This window comes from Lissotriton helveticus, chromosome 12 (genome assembly GCF_964261635.1).
Source record: "Lissotriton helveticus chromosome 12, aLisHel1.1, whole genome shotgun sequence".
Classification (NCBI taxonomy): domain Eukaryota; kingdom Metazoa; phylum Chordata; class Amphibia; order Caudata; family Salamandridae; genus Lissotriton; species Lissotriton helveticus.
The window spans coordinates 903,455,093-903,469,116 of record NC_136073.1 but is presented as its reverse complement, the minus strand read 5'-3'; the positions used below and the strand labels follow the sequence as shown (position 1 = coordinate 903,469,116).

The 14,024-nt window shown below is 53.7% G+C and overlaps 1 protein-coding gene across 1 annotated transcript in view; it reads left to right on the top strand.

Moving 5' to 3' along the window:
• C12H17orf114 (chromosome 12 C17orf114 homolog) overlaps nt 1-14,024 on the top strand; it is a 103,895-nt gene that overhangs the window by 72,523 nt on the left and 17,348 nt on the right. Inside the window, exon 4 of the mRNA XM_078671331.1 lies at nt 424-493. The gene's annotated coding sequence lies outside the window, so the exon portion shown is untranslated. The remainder of the gene's footprint in view (nt 1-423; nt 494-14,024) is intronic.

The following is a 14,024-nucleotide window of genomic DNA, read 5'->3' as shown; positions in this document are numbered from 1 at the left end:
TAAATAATAAATAAATATGTATTTTTCCTTCTGCAGACCTTTTTTATACGTGAATAATCTTTGTTGTAGACTGATTTAGCTGCTGCACTTGTATTTAATGGGGCTCAGAGCTTTATATGTGCCCCTGTTAAAAGTACCGCCCGCTGTGTTCGTTACACTCCTTATGAAATAAAGACAGAAGAAACTGAAAATATGGTTTGCTCCATTCAGACACCCGGGTGCAAATACCTTCATCTAATATAAACTGGTGCAAGCCCGGACTCGAGCATAAAAACAGCAAACACAGTACAAAATGTCTCTGGCCCTGCTTTGCACCAGTGTTGTGTAATAGAGTAAAGTGTGTTAGATCCGTGTGCACACAGGCACCCCTGCTGAGAGCTGCTTGGCTAATGTTCCATCTTTGTTCTCCTCTTTTCATTTCAGGTCGGTGCCTGGTGAGTTTTGGTTCCTGATAGATTCCCTCCGCTCTGCTGTGTCTGACAGACTTGTGCCGGTGAGTGCTCAACTGTAGTTCCTTGCACTTGAGTGTGAACGTGTGTCACTAGTGCACGGAGTGGTATTTGTGAGTGTTCTAATAGTATCTGCGTCATATTTGACTTGCGTCAGCACGTAAGGGCAGCTGCTGCTCCTGCCTGCAGTGAAAGTCACTTTCATTCTGTTTTAGGTCTGGCTAGCACTGCAGCTGTCAGGCGGTTGTCACTATTCTTGTGAAAGGAATGCACAGCTTGGACTTCTGGGGTGTAGGTATCTCTCGCCTCAGGAGGTAGTTTACCTCCTGGAAGTGCTTCCGTTTCTGTTTTATATCTGAGAAGTTCACTCAATCATTACGCTTTTTAGGTCGAGGACCGTAGGCTGCGCTTGCGCAGTCTCAGTCAGAGATTTAATGTCTCCTAGAGTGGGGCTTGAACCCGCCCCTCTTCTCCATTGGCTGGCTTCCTAAACGGAGGCCAGCCATTGGAGGAGAGGGGCATCACTCTGTTCAAGCCCCGTCTTTTTCAGATTCGGGGGCGTCTTTTTTCACTTCTTTCTTGTTTTCTTTCTTTCCTCTTCCCATTGGCTGGAATTTTACCTTCCAGCCAATAGGAAGAGGAGAGAAAGAAAACCACGCCTCCGAATTTGAAAAAGACGATGCTTTCTTCGAGGCATTTCTGCCTCGCCTCGGAGAAAGATGGTGGTCCTTTCCCCCTTGCGCTGAGACAACTAGGCATGTTTCACATTCAATGGGTTCCTTTAATCATTCAAGTGCTGCTGAGGAAACCAGTCAACTGGAAATCTGCAATGAACAACGAGGAAGGAGAAATATGAGTCTCACGGGCGGACGTTACACCCTGAGCTGCCGACCGTATTACTGGGGATCAAGGTTCAAGTATCAGCGTCGCATCAACAGCCTGTGATTCTGGGCAAATAACTTATCCTCCCCGTACCTAAAAAATGAATGTGTCCGTGTGTAGTGTAACTGTGCTCACGAAAAGCAAACACGTTAAAGAAAATTGGCTCTCTATGGTGGAAAGAAAGAGAGGAAAGCCATTGGAAACAGGGAGAGTGGGCAGAGCTAGAAGTGTGGGCAGGGCGGTGCTTCGTCGAGTTGTTTTGAGCCTCCTGGCGCTCCACACATACAGGCTGTAAATGGGAGTGCAAAGCCCGCGCTGCTCTGCAGGCATGGACCGCCACCACTGCACCGCCCTGGCCCCCTGTCCGCGCAGCCGACTGGCACTACCAGTTCCGAGTCATCCTGCTGGGGGACACCACGGCGGGGAAGACGTCACTGGTGCAGCCTACACTGAGAAGTCCTTCCTGGAGCAGGCGATGTACACCCTGGGCGTAGAATTCCACGTGAAGATGCTGGCGCCCGGCGTCCGGGTCAAGCTGCAGACGTGGGACACTGCGGGGCAGGAGCGCTTCAGATGAGTGACTGACTCTCCAAACCCCACCGCCCGCCGCAGTGATGGTTCACGGCAGCGGCCTGCAGTGCGCACACTTTCAGCAGCAGGGACAGACACTCCCGTCCCTCGCGCGCCCTGCACAACAGGCCACGCAGATCCCAAACACTCCCCACTTCTCAGGGCAGAACTTGTTTTTTGGCTCATTCCGTAATCCCCAACCCGAACGAGCATTGGCATTAGAACTACTCCTCTCCCCCCCCCCCCCCCCCCCCCATTCTCCCCAGCCGCAATTGTCCCCTCTGGCTACGGCCTCGCCCCTCCATCTGTCCTGCCACCAGACCCCTCGCTACCTCCTCCCCAGCTGTCCAATTTACCGCCCCTCCCCCACAGCACCCCCTGGCGCACCTCAGTCCCAACCCCGAATAAGTTTCCTCCTTCCTGACCACGTACCTCCCGCGGCCAAAACAGCAGAAATGCGGCCCTCCCAGCGCTACCACTAACGTAACAATTTAACTCCTCGCTGCCTCCTCCCCAAGAAAACTGCAAGGGGGGGGTTCTGTATTTTAACTCAATTTATAGAACCCTGTTTGTCACAAAACGTTAGTGGTGTGTATATATATATATATATATATATATATATATATATATATATATATATATATATATATATATATAGAACACGTCTACAACTGGCGTGGCCTCTTAGCGCTTTCTCGTGTCTGGAATGTGTCTTCCAGTGCAGCTCTGGTCTGTCTGCAATTTCCAATGTCTCGATGGAAAGCGCCTTGGCACCCGGCCCCTGGGAGCACGCATGCTGGGGTCAGGCGAGGTGACCTCTAGTCTGGGATGCAAGGGGGCAATGTTGATGTGTGTGCAGTGTACGCGCGCCCACAGGCATCCAAGTGCCATCCTTCTACAGCACCACCGTGCCATCCTTCTACAGCACCACTGCGCCATCCTTCTACAGCACCACTGCGCCATCCTTCCACAGCACCACTCCATGCTTCCACAGCACCACCACTCCATCCTTCCACAGCACCACTGCGCCATCCTTCCACAGCACCACTGCGCCATCCTTCCACAGCACCACCGCACCATCCTTCCACAGCACCACCGCGCCATCCTTCCACAGCACCACCACGCCATCCTTCCACAGCACCACCGCGCCATCCTTCCACAGCACCACCGCGCCATCCTTCCACAGCACCACCGCGCCATCCTTCCACAGCACCACCGCGCCATCCTTCCACAGCACCACCGCGCCATCCTTCCACAGCACCACCGCGCCATCCTTCCACAGCACCACCGCGCCATCCTTCCACAGCACCACCGCGCCATCCTTCCACAGCACCACCGCGCCATCCATCCTCAGCACCACCGCACCATCCTTCCACAGCACCACCGCGCCATCCTTCCACAGCACCACTGCGCCATCCTTCCACAGCACCACTCCATCCTTCTACAGCAGCACCTCTCCATCCTTCCACAGCACCACCACTGTGCCATCCTACCGCAGTCTGTGTGTGTGCATGGCTCTGTCTGTGTGTGTGGCTCTGTCTGTGTAGCTCTGTCTGTGTGTGTGTGTGGCTTTGTGTGTGTGTGTGTGGCTCTGTGTTTGTGCGGCTCTGTGTGTGTGCGGCTCTGTCTGTGTGTGTGCGGCTCTGTGTGTGTGTGCGGCTCTGTCTGTGTGTGTGTGCGTGGCTCTGTCTGTGTGTGTGCGCGGCTCTGTCTGTGTGTGTGTGCGCGGCTCTGTCTGTGTGTGTGTGCGCGGCTCTGTCTGTGTGTGTGTGCGCGGCTCTATCTGTGTGTGTGTGCGCGGCTCTGTGTGTGTGTGTGTGTGCGCGGCTCTGTGTGTGTGTGTGTGCGCTGCTCTGTCTGTGTGTGTGTGTGTGCGCTGCTCTGTCTGTGTGTGTGTGTGTGCGGCTCTGTGTGTGTGCGGCTCTGTGTGTGTGTGCGGCTCTGTGTGTGTGTGCGGCTCTGTGTGTGTGTGTGCGGCTCTGTGTGTGTGTGCGCGGCTCTGTGTGTGTGTGCGCGGCTCTGTGTGTGTGTGCGCGGCTCTGTGTGTGTGTGCGCGGCTCTGTGTGTGTGTGCGCGGCTCTGTGTGTGTGTGCGCGGCTCTGTGTGTGCGCGCGCGGCTCTGTGTGTGTGCACGCGCGGCTCTGTGTGTGTGCACGCGCGGCTCTGTGTGTGTGCACGCGCGGCTCTGTGTGTGTGCACGCGCGGCTCTGTGTGTGTGCACGCGCGGCTCTGTCTGTATGTGTGTGTGCGCGGCTCTGTCTGTATGTGTGTGTGTGCGCGGCTCTGTCTGTATGTGTGTGTGTGCGCGGCTCTGTCTGTATGTGTGTGTGTGCGCGGCTCTGTCTGTATGTGTGTGTGTGCGCGGCTCTGTCTGTATGTGTGTGTGTGCGCGGCTCTGTCTGTATGTGTGTGTGTGCGCGGCTCTTTGTGTGTGTGTGTGTGTGTGCGGCTGTGTGTGTGCGTGGCTCTGTCTGTGTGTGTGTGTGTGTGCGGCTCTGTCTGTGTGTGTGTGTGCGTGCGCTGCTGTGTGTGTGTGTGTGTGTGTGCGCTGCTCTGTCTGTGTGTGTGTGTGTGCGGCTCTGTGTGTGTGTGTGCGGCTCTGTGTGTGTGTGTGCGGCTCTGTGTGTGTGCGCGGCTCTGTGTGTGTGTGTGTGCGCGGCTCTGTCTGTGTGTGTGTGTGCGCTGCTCTGTGTGTGTGCGCGGCTCTGTGTGTGTGCGCGGCTCTGTGTGTGTGTGTGTGCGCGGCTCTGTCTGTGTGTGTGTGCGCTGCTCTGTCTGTGTGTGTGTGTGTGTGCGCTGCTCTGTCTGTGTGTGTGTGTGTGCGGCTCTGTGTGTGTGCGGCTCTGTGTGTGTGTGCGGCTCTGTGTGTGTGCGCGGCTCTGTGTGTGCGCGGCTCTGTGTGTGCGCGGCTCTGTGTGTGTGTGCGCGGCTCTGTGTGTGTGTGCGCGGCTCTGTGTGTGTGTGCGCGGCTCTGTGTGTGTGTGCGCGGCTCTGTGTGTGTGCGCGCGGCTCTGTGTGTGTGCGCGCGGCTCTGTGTGTGTGCATGCGCGGCTCTGTGTGTGTGCACGCGCGGCTCTGTGTGTGTGCACGCGCGGCTCTGTGTGTGTGCACACGCGGCTCTGTCTGTATGTGTGTGTGCGCGACTCTGTCTGTATGTGTGTGTGTGTGTGTGTGCACGGCTCTGTCTGTATGTGTGTGTGTGCGCGGCTCTGTCTGTATGTGTGTGTGTGCGCGGCTCTGTGTGTGCGTGGCTCTGTCTGTGTGTGTGTGTGTGTGTGTGTGTGCGCGGCTCTGTCTGTGTTTGTGTGTGTGTGGATGGCTTTGTGTGTGTGTGTGCGTGTGGCTCTGTCTGTGTGTGTGTGTGTGTGTGTGTGGCTCTGTCTGTGGCTCTGTGTATGGGTGCAAATGCAATAGGTCTCGCATTTGTGAGCGATTAAGCTATTGGCGTTGTAAATGATAATGCCATTTATTTATATGTTTTAAAAACAAAAACATAAATAAAAATGTCATGAGCAATGCCAATAGCTCTAACTTAAAAAAAAAATGCCGAGACCATCGCATTGTAAATGCTTGTTTTCACATGTAATTATTTATTTCGTACATGGAAAGTATGCGTTTCTCTCTCCTCTCTTTTTTTTTTTTTTTTTATTTTTTTTATTTAAATGTTATTGTTACAGGCATTTTTAACACTCGACTTGAGTCCAAGCCTCACTGTATCATGGCCGCCTTTATTCTTTTTTTTTTTTTTTACACATTGAGCCAGCAGGGTGGTCCCAAATGTCTTGAGAGATGACCAATAAAGAGCGCGAGACTTCATTCTCTGCCTGCTGACACTCTCTCTCTGCCTGCCTCTCTCGCCATCCGTTACTATCTCTCACGCCCTATCACTGTCTCACTCACTTTCTGCCTGTCTTTTTGTCTTGTAAGCTCTCACTGCCTTGCACCGTTTAACCCTGTTATTGCCTTTGTCTTTCAGCCTCTTTCACTCTCCCCATGTCCACTTCACTCCCCTCAGTTTTCTTGCTGTCTGCAGGTCTCATTCTGGGTGCTGACTCTCTCTTGCTTCGGTCCCAGTGCCCTCTCATTGTCCATGTCCTGCTGGTTCTTGCAGACACTGGCATTCAATAATGCCACTCAAAAGTGTTAGCACAATAATGCCAGATCCCTTGGCTTTGCCAGTGCTTGTTAAGATGTTATGGTGAATCAAAAACTTCCTTTATAGATGATGATTTAGCCGGTGTTGTCAGAGAGCGCATCCTCTCCACCCTTTGTGACGCATGCGGGGGACAATGGTGGCTTTTTGGCTGTTGGGGTCCCTTGAACCCCAAGAAAGCGCTTACAGGAAGGAATCTCAAAAGGCGCTGCGGGTTGACAGTGACCGAGACACCACTCCTGCAATCTCAGTCTGTGTCTCCCCCCTGGAAACCTTCCGCAGTGCCACCCAGTGAGACTTCCAGGTGCGGGACGCCCGCCCTGGAGGTGGTGGGCAGAGTTGGAGGGGGCACTGGGGAGGGGGGTGGCTGAATCTGCACCAGAATCTCCCATCTTGCCTCAGCAACACATAGTATCTTCGCACAGGTGCCACAATCTCGATGTATCGATGTTAGCAGTGCTTAATTTCAACCAGTGGTTTCTGATGCTCGGCACCTACACTTAATTGTCAGAACCAGCCCTTTTGATAGTCTGCCACAAGGTGGCGCTGTCTGACTAATTTAGAGACAAGCTCAACAACATTTAATTATTAATTCAATATACATTAAAATGACTGTTACCTGCCGCCCAGGCCATTCTTGTAGCTTTGTCGGCCTGGAGTAGTCTGATTTGCCACACTTGTAGGTAGTGAGTGTTAGTAATTGTGTTGTTACTATCATTGGCAGCACGGCGGGGCTATGTGTAGTGCCAGCTGCAGCGGCCTCCTGACAAGAGCCCGGGCACTTATTGTTTTTGCAAACTAAGCACTGGACGTTAGGATTGTAAACCGAGTCCTTTCGCAAGGAGGTGAGATGTTACCAGGCCTCACGTTTTGAGTAATGTCTCAATTACTTACCGGTAATCACCACTCTTCGCTGTCGGTCCTGTTAGAATCGAAACAAACTCCTGGCACTGCGGGTGGTGGGCGAGCTAAACTGAAGACCTCACTGGAAGAGCTCAGGGAGCCTATCTGAAGGGGAAGCCACCTGCCCCCGTACGGGGTCTCTGGTGGCACGTGCACGCCCAGTGGCCACCAAAATACAAACCTTGCCGTCTTGGAGTGGCGCACAGGGCAGGGGAGGTAAGTAAGTAGCAGTCTGCTTGGGCAGTGGTGTCACTAGGGTTGGTGTCACCCGGTGCGGGTAACTCATGGTGTCACCCCCTCACAACTTACCGCATGGACCTCCTCTGTCGGAAATGTATGGCGCTAGGTAGGTTTGATGTGCTGTCTGCTGTGAAGTCTGGAGTTGGTTACATAGGGGTGTTCCCTATGCTATCCCAGCATTGAAAGCAGTTAAGGTCCCCGAAGGAAGACCGATTAATGCTCCCAGGAACACACACCTTGAACGAATTTTCTAATTTGACCCCATTGTACTTACAAATTACGAGACAACAAGTGCTGGACAGACAGCTAGTCGGCCCTGAGAAAGCCTGCGCGCTATAGGCTAAAATCTACCCAACAGGTGAAGGCAGCCTCGAAGTGCTGACTCGAGGCGCTGCCGTCCTGTGAAGTGGGGATATGAGAGTGCGTGAAGGGACAGAAAGGAGGCCATGGCGCCTGACCTGACCTGGCTGCAAGTAGGAAGCAGTCGAAAAGAAGGCGCTATGATCTATAATTAATTATTTTAAATAATGCAACCTCAGCTGATTAGCTACGATAATCCTACTTGAAGAAAACTTAAGAACATATGCTGGCTTCCTTTTTTAATGAAATCGTTGAACTGATATGGGGCTGATAGCATGATTGAGCTTACAACACAATTTATATAAATAAAAAAGAACAGCAGACGGCTATAGATTCAGGCGATAGGAGTTGGGGAAGGACAAGTCGAAGAAAGGGGGAGTCAAATGTCAATGGGAAGTGAGGGTTAGACCTGAAAATTCCCTCTTCCAAAGCCCAAGCCTTCAAGCTTCAGTCAGTTCAAGACTGAAGTATCACACAGCCAGACAGAGGGAGCTCCATACCGATGCAAGTTGGTCCCGCTTCGCCGGACTAGAAGGTTTAGGGTCCGAATCACTGAACATAAGGGGCCCTAAGAAACCCCGCAGACATCTGAGGGCGGCTGGCCGCGACTTCCCGGGAGGACCGTGGCACCCTTTCGGTGCTGCATATCACCGGTGAAGCACCGATGCATCTGTCTGTCTGTCAATCTGTCCGCAATGAAGAGCGCAGCAACAACAGGCATCAGACTGCACAGGGACGCACTGTCAAAATGACTCGTTCATATACACAAAATATTTACAGATTCAAATGGCGGGGTCTCTGAAGCAGGCTAGCAGGACACATGCAAGACGTTTCATCAGCAAAGACATTTGTGAAGATATTTTTGGTATATTGGCAAACCCAGGAGCCAAAAGTTTCAAGGCGCTGTCTGGCTGCGACTAATGTTTCTGAAATAAAACCGTAGTTTCTCCTAGTAATACAGCTATTGTCAGGTCTATCAGACCCTCCAGGTCACCCTGTCCCTGATAAATTCCCCATAAAGCACAGGGCTTCAATTCCCTAGCTCTGCTCATCGGAACTCCAGGCGCCCTTGTCAGTCAGGGTACTGTAAGTGGTAAAGTAAAGTTATTTATTATGTTATCGAATCAGAAAAAAAAGAGCCCAAAGAGAGAAATGTGCTCCTGTGTGGGTCCGCTATGTTTGCCTGGAAATAAAGGTTTCCTACAATCTGTGGCAACAGTAGGTTTCCAGGAATACAAACGCCTGGGAATGATGGCAGGAAAACAGTTTGCAGCGCAGTAACTGCAGGACTCCAAGTCAATGGGTTCTCTATCAGTCATGGAACAGAAGAAACTCGACCAGGCCCTGAGGTTAAGACAGAAGAACAAGGAGACAGGGCCTGCAGTAACACAGACGGTGGGCATATTAACAATCCTGGCCTGTTAATTGTGCTTTTTACGAACAATGCACTTATAAACTGAAACTTAAGGCCCTGGAACTGGCTGTATTTTACTGAGGAATACTAATCTCTCTAACATACACACATAAAAGAAAGACTAAATGTGCGTCAGTCTCCGAGGATGCGCCGCAGCAAAGCAAATGCTGTACAACTTCGATACTTTCATATTTTATGAGCGTCTGAGACAGTGTGTATGCTTGCAGCAGCGAGTAAAAGAGTGTGTGCTTTTTTGGTCGACGACTTTTTTTAGTCGCAAAAGTGGCTTTCGAACAGATAAGATAAAATATTCTGTTGAATCATACTATCAACAGCAAGTCTCCCTGACGACACACAGAGTGGTGCCCGGAACACAGTAAATCAAAATGAATAAATCGTATGAAACGGGCTCCTACCGTAGCTTAGGGGTTCTGCAAATCGCCGACCCAGCAGCACTCCCCTGCCGAGACAGGCTGTCTCCACTCAGTCAGTCCAAGCACGGTGGTTGTGGCACGTGTCAGAGGAGAACAGCGCGGGGGCTGGCCCAGGGCCGTCATTGGTGGCGCTATAAGAGTGACGGCCCTGGGACCCACAAACTGAGTACGCTGCGCATCGCACCATCACCACTATGCTAGTTGGTGGTGCGTGCGTGCGTGCACTGGCGCCCCCGCCCCCTTAGCTACGCCACTGGAGCTGGTGCATAAGGGCTTACACTGTCAAAAAGTCCCTGGATTTGTATAAACAAGAGTGTGAGCAACCAGTGGCACTGTAGTGAAGAGCAAGCTGTAATTTGAGCGACAGTAAAGGTGAAAGCAGGCAGAGCAGAGGCGAGGCTGCAGTGCAGATTGGTGTCACCCCATGATTGGTGTCACCCGGTGCGGTCCGCACCCCCCGCACCCCCCTAGTGACGCCGCTGTGCTTGGGCACGCCGCCAGACTGGTACTAAATCTTACCAGACGATCGTCTGCGCCAATCAATCAGGCGTTTGTTAAACACGACTACTCACCCGTAAGGGTCTCAAGGTTGCTGGGAGGTGGGGGGGTCGCAGGTTCCAGTCCATCAAGGAGGGGGTCTGTCGGAGAGCCAGGTTTTGAGGTTTCTTGCGAAGATGGGGAGCGATGTTATCTGTCTGAGATCGAGCGGAAGATGGTTCCAGGCTCTGGCCGCGCGGAAGGAGAAGGAGCGGCCTCTCGATCTGGTCTTTCTGGTGCGGGGGACCAAGACACAATTAGAAAGCGACCACACCTCCCGCTTCCAGGGTAGACCCCCAAGCATATACAGAAAGAATCTCCTTATCCACCAACTCACCAGGGCTCATGAAGACCTCTGAATCAAGGAAATCATGGGTGCTCTGATGAAGGAAAGGAAACCAAGGTAAGCGCTCCTGCGCTGCCACAACCAAGTCATAAATAGTGCCCCAGCGCTGTACTAAAGTAATCCAAGTAGCGCTCCTGCGCGGTGAATGAACAACAAAGAATAGCGCTCCTGCGCGGAAATGAATAAACAAAGAATAGCGCTCCTGCGCGGACACAGACCCAACAACAGCGCCTAATGCGTTGTCTAATGTACTGCGGCTGCAAGCGCTCCTGCGGGCACAATACGGGAAACCTGAAAGCCCCCCCAGCGTTCACACGCAGGAAACTGGTAGCGGTCCTGCGCGGTTAGGGTTCTGCTTACCCGGAAACACCGGAACGAAGGGTGATGACGTCCGTAGTCTGCCTGTTGTTGGGGCTCCGACAGGTACCAGGCGTATCCAGGAATCTGGGAAGAATCCGAAGCACAGAGCCGGCGGGAAACGCAGCGTTTAAGCGTCTCCCCCGGAAGCGCTTCGGTGGAGGATGGCGGGTCACAGAAGACTAGACCGGGACTCGACTTCCGCCCGGAAGTGAGTATCTCGGTCTCCTGTATGTGTTCAGCGGCCACCCGGGAACGGCAAGACGCCGCAACATGACACTTTGGCAGTGAAGTGATAGCTGGAACAGAAGACGGATGGGACAGTGAATGGGACAGTGAATGGGACAGTGAATGGGACAGTGAATGGGACAGTGAATGAGGTCTGATACTGTATCCAGGAGACCATGGCTGGAGTCCTCCAGTGCAGGGGCGTGGCCCCGTGCACCCGAGGCTCGAGGGCCTCTGTGCACCCAAAGGCCCTGTGCACCCGAGGCTCGGGGGCCTCTGTGCACCCAAAGGCCCTGGGCACCCGAGGCTCGGGGGCCTCTGTGCACCCAAAGGCCCTGGGCACCGATCCTCGGGGCTGCTGTACACCCGAGACTCAAGGGGGGGGACTGTGCACAATTGGGGAAGCCAGTTACGGCCAGTTGGGCCCTGGGGCCCTTGCACACCCAGGGCTTGCAGGCCCTGCACACCGGGAGACTCCAGGGCCCCCCAGACCAGAGGCCCCCTCCAGCAGGAGTAGGTGGTGCAGAGGGGAGGCGCCCGTTGCGTCTCCCCTGTACATTGGCCCCAGTTTCTGATAATCGGGCATTATGGCTGGGATTTGATCGTTTTTTACTAAACTACTTTTAATGACAAACTATTTTTTTCCAGGCGTGAGACTCTAAGCATGCCGGCCAGGAGTGACACGCCGTTCAAAAGTGTGAGCCTCACGCCCACGGGGTGAGACGTGAGGGGGCCCCAGTAGTCTCTCTGTTGATAAATAGCGGGGGTTGTTGAGGGGGGGTCCCACACTCCTGGGCCGGGGGGGGGGGGGGGGGGGTGGATCATTGTGTGTTCAGACCCCCCCAGGCTGCCCCCGGTCCACGCGGTGAACTCGAGCTCGGCCTCTAGGCTCCGTGGACTGTGCTGGGCGCCTCGAAGACTCTACAAGCCCCAACAGGCGCTGCGCTGCGTGCCGCCCCTGGGCCCTGGGGTGGTGTTCCCGGCCTGGTAGGCTCGTGTCCCCCCAGGGCTCTCTGCTGACGCTGCCTCTTTACATACTTGTGGTGAGTGTGGGGGCAGCGGAGGGGGCTGGGGGCGGACACGCCTTTCAACCAGCCGGATCCGGTTTGTGCTTCGTGGCACTGAGGTTTCGTGAAATAATGCGAGGGGGGGGGGGGGTCTGAAGTCACATGTATAACTCACTCACCAGAGGGGGCTCCTGCTGGCCTTCTATGGTTCCCACCCTTGTCCCACCCGCAGCCAAGACAGCATCAGGAAACCTAGTGACGCGCCAGGGTAGGGTAAAGGGTCAACTTATGATGTCATCAGGGATTCAAACGACACCGCCCCCCCCACCCCCCCTCCAGCCATTTTTATGAATACATGAATACACCATCAGCTGCGGGTGGTTCAGACTGGAGGAAAGTGCGCGCGCCCCGGGGCCTGGACCCCCCCAGCTCTGGGATGCCCCCCCTGTGTGAAGGTCAGTCAGCTGGGTCCAGGGAGGGAGTGTCCCCTCTGTCTTTGAACTTCATGCGGACTTCAGTGACCGGGACAGTCACTGCGGTCCCAGTGAGCCCGGCCGCCTGTCCTGGTAACAAAGGTCCGGATGGCGTTTACGCACCGGTGTTCACCGGAACGCTGCTCTCCCAGTGACTGCTGATGACAAGGGGGCGGGGGGGGGGGGCTCCACTGGCTGGGATCTGAGGGGGCGGGTCACTGCGCCACATCCTTCCAACTCACCGAGGAGTCTGGGCCAAGTCGGTGTTTACAGAGACTTTAATTGCAGTGATGATATCTCTCCTTATCTGGGAGCGGTGCCAAGGCAGAGAAGGGGCAGGGCCCGGGGTGGGTGAAGTCAGGGGCTGGGCTCCTGGCCCCACCGCCCCTGGGTGGGCAGGCTTCCGCGGCCCTTTTCTGGTCCCTGCGGCCTGGCAGTGGTGGTATCTCACTGCTCCGTGCAATATTATATTTCAAGAATATAATAGAGCGCCAACAAGCCAGTGACAGCCACTTCAAAGCACCCGAAGCCACTGTAAACACAGCTGCACAAATGAATGCAGAACTCGTAAAATACAGACCGTGTCAGCGGAATGAGCCCGGAATTAGGGAGGCCTGGGGCATCAACAAGCTAGGGTGGCAGAGTGGGCTAAAGAACGGTGATGGATTAAACCCAGATCTTTTGACTGGGTGTGAGTGTTTGATTGGTTCAGATGCTCCGTCCATCACCACCCCCTTTTGTATCACCTAGCTAGGTGTCTGCATCAAGGTGCATGGGGCTGCGACACAGGAAGTGACGGGGAAGAGAGACCACATCCGGCTGTGTTTTATTCTGCCAGCTGAAAAGGCCCTTGCACCAGCTAAGATAAATCAATAGGTAAACTATGCACTTCTGAGTTATGTAGGGCTGACTCAGCCTTTCATTCTTCCTAAGTCGATAAATAAGAAATGTGACTTGGAGCCTTGAGTATATACCGGATGCTTTAATGCCCTTTTGACCCTGTGGAAAGTCTTTTCGTGTTTGCGATGGAGTGTCCAGTCTGTAAAACTCTCTAAGTAAAGCCTTTACTCTCCAGCTTTAACCAGAGTACCCCATGTCATTATTGGTCTTTTTCTGGCCTGCTCCTGCACTGATGCCTTCCACTGTTGGCACCATACGTGGTACTGGTTTATGAACCATCTTGCGATAGAGATTCATTCCTTTGATGAATAATGTTGACTCACTCTCGAGTAGCCCAGTTTAGTGGTGCCTGGTCCGGGGAGGCGATGGCTCTGGCTCCGGAGGCATTTCTACCATCTTGTGTCTTAATCGTCAAGCAGGTTTTCCCCCAAGTCGCTGTTGGTGCCTTGAGTTTGTCGCCCAATGACCGCCCACGAGGGACCCCGCCTGCTCAAGGCCACATGCAGGGTGGTAATAACTTCGACATCCACCTCTCCTGGGAACCCTTCCATTCTGATATTTCTTGTGTAGCGCCGAGTTCTCCAGATCCTTGCCTTCTTGGTGCTGTGGGTTCTCCTGGGCACATTGATGTCTGTAATTGTGGGGTTACCCTGCGGAGAGTCTCTGTGGGGGGACCATTCAACCGTCTCCTGGCAGGGGTGTCTGTGCGGGGGTATGGAAGATGATGGATTCCTTACAACAGTGTTTCCTAGTGGGGAAGGATCTTGAGCC